This window comes from Lepus europaeus, chromosome 14 (assembly GCF_033115175.1).
Source record: "Lepus europaeus isolate LE1 chromosome 14, mLepTim1.pri, whole genome shotgun sequence".
Classification (NCBI taxonomy): Eukaryota; Metazoa; Chordata; class Mammalia; order Lagomorpha; family Leporidae; genus Lepus; species Lepus europaeus.
The window spans coordinates 38,504,170-38,512,718 of record NC_084840.1 but is presented as its reverse complement, the minus strand read 5'-3'; positions in this window follow the sequence as shown (position 1 = coordinate 38,512,718).

Genomic DNA, 8,549 nt, shown 5'->3' with positions numbered 1-8,549 from the left:
AAACTGTCATAACAATATAAAAAATAAAGTTTGATCCTTATACCTATATGCTTGACCTGATCTATACATATATAACCTTTTATATAATAATTTACTTTCTTTTCAAATCACATAAGACATCAGTCAAATTGACCACATCATAGGTAACAGAAGATAACCAATTTCACAGAATCAATAGTAAGCAGGCATTTCCTTCTATAATGCAAATAAAGTATCATGCATTTAAACTGTAAATGCAGCTTTGTTGACTCTTAGAAGTACATTTAGAACATTAACTGTATTTCATATTTTAAGGATGACAAACAAATGCTATGGTTTGGATGTTAGATGTTGACTGTCTCCCAGAAGCCCATTGTTAAAGATTTGGTCCCCAAAGTCTTAGGTTAATGGTACAAAGAGTGTGAACAATCCAATTATGGTACCGGTGACAGCAGGCAGAAGCCCCCAGGATTAAATCATGGTGGCTTTGTAGACATAGAGGGACACCATTTCCTCATCACACGATGCTCTACAGCACCTTGGGACCATGCCAGCAAGAAAACCAACTCCAGAGGCCCAACTAGTGGGGGCCACCTGACCACAGACTGTGAATCTCCAAAACAACTCGCCAGAGCGAACCTCATCTCTTCACAGCGACTCCTCCCAGTATCTCCTTATAGGAGTGATGAGCTGACACAAGAAACAAACCACTCATCAAGAAGTTGGAAAAGGAGTATGCTCCGAGGGAGAGAAATTAGTACAACAGAAAACCTACCACAGCTAAAGTCAGTATCAATAAAACCAAAAGTCGATAAAGGAAACAGTACTCCGCTCTCCCTTCCCTGCCCCACCCCACACAGCAAAGTAAAAAGACATTAGGCCAAAAGAGCTTCACAAGTAAGCATCGTCAAACGTGCAGTTAACAGTAAATCCTCACGGAAGTTACTGAATTCATCGCATTTCCCCCCAAGATGGAATCCCATTTATTCACCGAGACAGGAGGTGGTGAGGCCTTATCCCTCTCCTCCAGCCTCTTAACACTCCCTCCCTTCAATTCTCCAAAATAGAACAGAAAACAAATTTGTGAATTCATTTCTTGAAGCTAAAATAGCAATGCTTCACACATGAGACATGAACAAACCACAAAACGGTAGACCATAAAACTCAAGTACATGACTGCCAAAACCGAATGCGTGTGTTTTTGCATCTGTGTGATGTGTACAGATTTACCTACACACATACAGATACATACATGTAAGCACACACCAAAGTGTAATGTCTGCTAAGGTTATTAACGCAATTCAGTACGGAATATTTTCTTTAAAAAGTATCAACACAGAATCGTACATAGCCACCTACGATACATCTGTGTTATGGACATACCTCTGTGTGTGCATATAGTACACAGCAAATGGTAGCAAAGTTTCTCAAAGAGCTCATTACCTATTCGTGATGGGGACACGGTTCAGTAATCTAGGGGCAGCAAAGAGCTCCCGGGCACATAAGAAAACCTGCACAGAGGGACGCTGGCCAGCAGGGGCGGGGGACGGTGGTCCAGCCCTCCGGGTCCTGGCCAAGGCCGGCCGGCAGCAGGGCTTGGAGGAGGGATGCCGCCCTTACCCGCAGCTCGGCGGCCCGCCAGCCCCCAGGCCCCTCCTGGAAGGGCTAAGGTCCGGCCTGTTCACGCCTTAGGGCGCCCAGTGAGGGCAAGGAACAGGGATGGCCCAGGGTCAGCCCCGCCACCTCCTGGCCGGTAACGGTCAGTGCCTCCTGGCCGGTAACGGTCGCCCAAGCCCTGGCGGCGCAGAGAGGCGCGGGTGGGCGGAGTTCCCGAAGCTGGCGCGCACGCGCGGTGAACGCCCCCTCGCACTCTGGTCCCAAGCCCTGGCGGCGCAGGGGGGCGTGGGTGGGCGGAGTTCCCGAAGCCGGCGCGCACGCGCGGTGAACGCCCCCTCGCGCTCTGGTCCCAAGCCCTGGCGGCGCAGAGAGGCGCGGGTGGGCGGAGTCCCCAAGGCCTGCGCTCACGGTGAACGCTGCGGGCCGGGGCTGGGCAAGGCCGATCAGATACCTTGCGCAAGGTATAGGCCTCCCCAGTGGGACCAGCCACCATCTGTGTGTCCAGCCGGGTGTGGCCCCAGCGCGAGGGAAGCCAGTGATGGGGGAGACGGGCGACTCTGGGACCTGGGGTGGAGGGACTTACATTTAAGGTTTTACAACCTGTAGCCATAAACTACCGTTTTAAAACCGTCGGTTTTAGCAAAGGGATTATATAGATGCGACAAAAGCGGTCTAGAAGCATAGGGATTCTAAGATGAAATACATACGTAGGCAAGGCGCTCCCGAAAGTTCGTGGAGAACGGCATTCCACCCTGCACCGGCTCCTGGAACTTTAGATTCTTTTCTTTCTAAATGTTTCACAAACACGTAGTGAGTGCCTGTCCCACATGTCACTCCACCCAACAGTTTCTCGAGCCCTTATGGAGTGCCAGGCACCAAGTGGCCAACACAACCTAGAGCCCCTTTCTTCCCACCTCTGGGTGGCGGCGGCCGCTGCCCAGCTTTCTCCGCCTATTTCTGGGAAGAGTGCAGAGTGCTACAGGCGACGGCAGCTGCTGGAACCTAGAATCAGAAGCACCGCGCCGTGTGGGCAGTGGGGCTGGTGAGGACTTAATGGACTCATCGCCTCTGTACCCAACTAATGTTAATGAACTCTGCTAGTGGAGAATCTAAATGCAAAACAGAGACTACCCTTCCTCACTAACCAGGCCTTTCTTCGTGTAATAAAGTGCAAGTAACATTTCTCAGCTCTTAATATTCATTCCTATCAGATTTTATTTGCTGAAATGAAAGCACCTTTAAACAGTGAAGCCCTGCTGGTCAGTAACACTAATCCATTTAAGTCTAGCAAGAATATTGTCTAGAATACCAGACTGCTCAAAACACATTGGCTAAAACCCAAGGAATAAAATATTGTATCTTTTAAAAATTCTTTTTATTTATTTGACAGGTAGAGTTATAGACAGTGTGAGAGAGGCAGGGAGAAAGGTCTTCCTTCTGTTGGTTCACCTCCCAAATGACTGCTACAGCTGGAACTGCGCCGACCCGAAGCCAGGAGCCAGGTGCTTCCTCCTGGTCTTCCACGCAGGTGCAGGGCCCAAGCACTTGGGTTATTCCTCCACTGCCCTCCTGGGCCACAGAAGAGAGCTGGACTGGAAGAGAAGCAGCTGGGACTAGAATCAGCGTCCATAAGGGATGCCAGCACCACAGGCAGAGGATTAACCAAGTGAGCCATGGCGCCAGCCCCTGTATCATTTCTTTTAAATCCACTGTTATACAATAAATTAAAGCATATTTTATAAATTATATCATGGTTTATATATTTCAGTTGCATTGACTTTTCATCTTATTTCATAAAATGTGTAATATTTTCTATTATTAATAAATTTTTTTCTAGGTGCTAAACCAAATAGATTATTTCACTTGCTTTTCTCTTTCATTAGAAGCATATGGAGGGGCAGTAACTGCCCACAGCAGGTTAAGCCACTGCTTGGGATACTCATTCCCGCCCATCAGGTACTCTGCCACCCAGCCAACTTCCTGCTATTGCAGCCTCATGGCAGCAGGTGATGACTCAAATGCTTGGGTCCCTGCTGCCTATGTGGGGCATCCAGATGGAGTTCCCGGCCCCTGGCTTCAGCCAGACCCAGCTGGCAGTTAAGGGCATCTGGGGAGTGACCCAGCACATGGAAGATCCCTCTCTCCCTCCCCTCTGCCACTATCATTCTCTTCAAGGAGATGAAAATAAACATTGTTTAAAAAGCATATGGGTATTCTGACCATGATGAATATGATATTTAATGGAGTTATTTCTGAGGTACTCACAGTGATTCTTATTTTAAAGCGAAAGCCAATGACCTTGTTCAATGAATACTTCCAGACACACTTACCAAAGAATGCCAAGCCTTTAGTCATACTTCTTTCTTCATATATAATTTATATTTCAGCTACATGTTACCTTGCCTTATTTAAGTATGAGAAATGGTTTATAGGCTTATCCACATTTGTATAACTTATAAAAACATAAGTTATGTCTATATTATTTAATCTCAATTTGGTTTTAGTAATTTTCCAAAAACACATTTATAACTTCTTTCCCAGTATTTCTCTAATTTTTTGCATTGTTCTTAATGAACTTATTTGAAGAATGAAGTCAGATTTTATTAATCAAGTCAGTCTAATTTGACTGCTCATCAGACAGCAAATATTTCCAAAACCTCAAATGAACTAAATTCGCAGAGTCATGGTTTTCACAAATTTGGCACTTGGGAAATGCTAGCTGCTGTTTATACTTTGAAGAAGTGGTAGGAGGATGCCCAACTTCGGGTTCGTGGTTTAATAAAATGGCATGCAAATAATCCCTAATACCCTTTCTCTCAACTTCCCAGTAAAACATTTGAAATGATACATAAAATGGCGAACACCAGCTGCCACTCTGGAAACCCTGGAGTCTACCGGAATCTTCTACCAATAGTAGGATGGATGACAACAGGCGCTGAAGTACATTCCTGAGTTCCGTGTCCCTTACAGTTTCCAAAAGAGGAAACGTGATACCACAGAGAAGACAGGGGAAGCCTGCTCTCTACCCCGGCCTCCACCAGAGAGCCACGTGGCCGCGTCTTTAGTGCCTCTCAGCAGGTGCCGGCTTCAGGCCGACCTCGTTCCTTGCCTCTACTTACCCACTCAGAGACTGCAACTCCTGTGGGCACAGAACCAGTGGTGTCCAGCACGGCAGAGGAGAATGGCCACGCCTCACATCTGGGAAGCAGCAGGGTGGGCCTAGTGAAGCCATGGGGTCTTTGGTTTAATCTGCACAAGGCCCAGACGGCACCGTCTCATAATCAGGACAGTTAACTCTGGGTGGTGAAGAGCCCATTAGACACACGCTAATAAAGGCAACAGAGGGCTGCTTACGTCAACCCTAGTGCTGATTCTACACACGACAGAGAGAATCTGCTGGCTCCCAAGTGAATCCCGAAGAAACCTAAAGACCCGTTGGATAGCTGTCTTTTCATTCAAAGATTGTTGACAAGGAAGAGAAGGGAGAAAAACAACAGTGACAGCAACGTGCCATCTTTAGCGATGGAACATTTACTGTGTGCCAGGCACACAGGCACCCTTACATTTTAAGTTCTTTGTCAGTTAATACAAGGGCTGTCAGCGCTGAAGGCACATTTCACCAGATGCAGCTCTGTGATTACAATGGGACGCTTTTTAGTCTCGGACTCAGTGTTGTGCTTTGTGCAGTAGAGGGCGCTAGAGGAACACTGCTGGAGGACAGGCTCTCCCACCTCTCTGGCAGGCCTTGGAGTCCGCCCCCATCGGGATGAGGACTTAGAGCAGAGCCTGCTCCAGTCTTCGGCTCCCAACAGGGTCCCCTCTGACCATGAAACCTTGACCTGGAAATAACCCTTCTGCAGCCTTCTTGACGTGGAACCGTACACCTGCACAGCCTGAATACCCTGAAGGTCTCCTATGCCTGCAGACGCCCACACTCCCACTGCACACCTGCCCCCTGGCTGCTGATTGCTGGCCTGCAATCCAGGAGGTGGCTACTGCCTGCCCAGCAGCTTGTGCCCAGCTAAACCAGTGAAACACTCTGCTCCTCAGTGGACTGAGCCCCATCTTCGCCATCCAGGTCTCAGCCCCTTCCAAGCTGCCCTACCTGCCTCCCTCAGCCCCAGGGTACGTGATGGAGCTTCCTGGCATCTTACAGTCGCTCTCTTTCATCACCGGTGATCAATGTTCACACCAAACTCCCCAGTGTAGCCACCACGTACTTTCTCCTGCTTGGACCCAAACTGCTGTAAGTACTTCACGTGTATTATTAACCCACTTAGCTCCCTCCCCAGCCCTGCAAGGTGAGCAGTTCCATTGACTTCATTTTTCAGATGAAGAATATGTGTGAGGTTTAGGTAACTCACACAATCTAGGCTCCATTTTCATTTTTTAAAAAATCTACATATCCAGAAGAAAATCACATTCCTCATATTCCAAATAATTTTTGTAGGACATGAAGAAAACATTATAAATGATTTGATTCTTCCGAAGAATTAGGATAATATAGGCTTTCTGTAATAGGAACAAAGCATTATCAGAGAGAATAGACTAAGATGCAGGCAGAATTTTAAAAGAAGCTAGCAAACAGAAGTGACGAGGAACCAAGAATGTCATAGAAGTATTTGAATCTGCACTAGCAGCAAAAACAAAAAATTATTACTGCAGAAAACTGAGTAGGTGATTTGGCAGTCGAACCACAGCAGCTCTGCAAGGATGCCAGGATAAAGAGGCGAAAATAATGAAAGCTTGGTGCAAGGACAGAGCCCAGACGTGGAGGGAAAGCTAGAAAACATAGCTCTTCCTAGAGAAAGGACTATAGGAAGGGGGTCGAGAGGACTCAGCAGAGAGTCTGTTGATGGGAAGTCATGATCACACGTCGCTCCTGGGGGAGGTATAGAGTTCAGCGTATGATCTCCACCAGACTCCCACGCAGCTTTCCCTGTGCTGTGGCGCTGCCCCTATTCTGTCCTGAATTTGGCTTGCAGTGCCAGTCTTGCACCGAGAGGACTGTGTTTCAGATCCGGTCCTTCCACTTGCTATCTCTGACTTTAGTAAGTCGACCGCTGGGCTGCAGTTTTATATCCACCATGTACTTCATATTTATGTAAAGTGGCTTATCTGGCCGGTGCCATGGCTCAACAGGCTAATCCTCTGCCTTGCGACGCCGGCACACCGGGTTCTAGTCCCGGTCGGGGCACCGGATTCTGTCCTGGTTGCCCCTCTTCCAGGCCAGCTCTCTGCTGTGGCCCAGGAGTGCAGTGGAGGATGGCCCAGGTCCTTGGGCCCTGCACCCCATGGGAGACCAGGAGAAGCACCTGGCTCCTGCCATCGGATCAGCGCGGTGCGCCGGCCGCAGTGCACAGGCCGCGGCGGCCATTGGAGGGTGAACCAACGGCAAAGGAAGACCTTTCTCTCTGTCTCTCTCTCTCATTATCCACTCTGCCTGTCAAATATATATATATATATAAATACATATATATATATAAATATATATATATAAATGGCTTATCTACCTCCAAAGGTTGTTGAGTGACACAAACATATGTGTCCACGCGAATCTCAATATTTTAGGACAAAAAGTCTACCTCTTTTCTTTGTGTCTCCTGCAGTACCTAGCAATTGTAGGCACTGTGTAAGTATTTATCAAGCATGTTGAGTTTAAAACAAAACCCAGCATGCTAACCTAGATCTATCCAATTATCACAAAAGGAACAATGGATTCCATATAGACTGGTAAAGTACAGATGAACAGAATTGATTGTATATGTGAGCAAACACAATATTCATTTATTACTGCTACTTGTTTTCACTTCAGTGTTTAAAAGTGACAATGAATATTGAGCCATTTTTGTGTTGACAGTGAATTTGAAAAATTTTCCTGATTCTGTGTTGCAACTGAAACATTTTACTTCAACATACTATCATTTACTACTGAACTGTGATGCAGGATGGTGACTTTTCACAAGGAAGAAACTGATTCATAATGACGGAAGAAAATGACAGCACTTAGCAGAACCATATAGAGCAGCACTTTCTTAGCATATATAGCGACTACCGTAGTCAACAGAAATATGCAGTCATTTGGATCCACAAGAATGTCAAGCTTAATCAAGAACCTATCCATCTGGGGAGAAGCCTGATGATCTCTCTCTGCTAGCTATGAAAATAACAGGTTTGAGCCATATTAAAAAAATCAATGTTACCCAAATAAAGAATTTTCTCAGACCCTTGTCTGGCAACATGCTGCCGATGTTCGTAATAGAAGCCAAACCCAGAGCATTCACAGAAGTCCAGAATGTTCTCCACAGTTGCATTAGTCCCCAACTATGCAGAGATATCCTCTCTGAATTCGCTGGACAGATTCTACCCTGTTATCTAAACTTGGAGACACGCATGTGCTGTTCCTTTGGGGACCACATTGGATTTTCCATTGACATCATGGGTAGTTCCCAGATTAACCCCGAGACTTGGAGATTCAGTCTGGAGAAAGGCTTTTTGTGCACAAAACCCTGGGCGCCATCCTGAGGCTTGCCTCCCACGGTTTACAAGAGGGCCGAGCTTTGCAGATCCAGTCTCGTGACTTCTGCGTTGTTTTAACATTGGCTCAGTGTTTAAGGATCTTCCGTACTCAGATCCATCTCGCTTAGTCTCTGTTTCCCTACAATTCATTTACACAGTTTCTCTCAGTCTTGGCTGGGATCAGCTTCGCAGCCTCCCTTCCCTCAGTGATGATCTCGGGAACAGCTCTGGGCCACAACGTAATCTCGACCAACCGATTCCAAAGCAACTCCAACAGTTACCAGAGGAGGTCACTAGGTCCATCGAGACCTCAGCTGACGCCACCTGAGGTCTCCAAAGCCGTATCACAGCACTAACAGGTGTGGTGCTATGGAACAGACAGGCCCTAACAGTGTTGTTATGATGTTCACCAATCAGGCCAGGTAAAACCACAC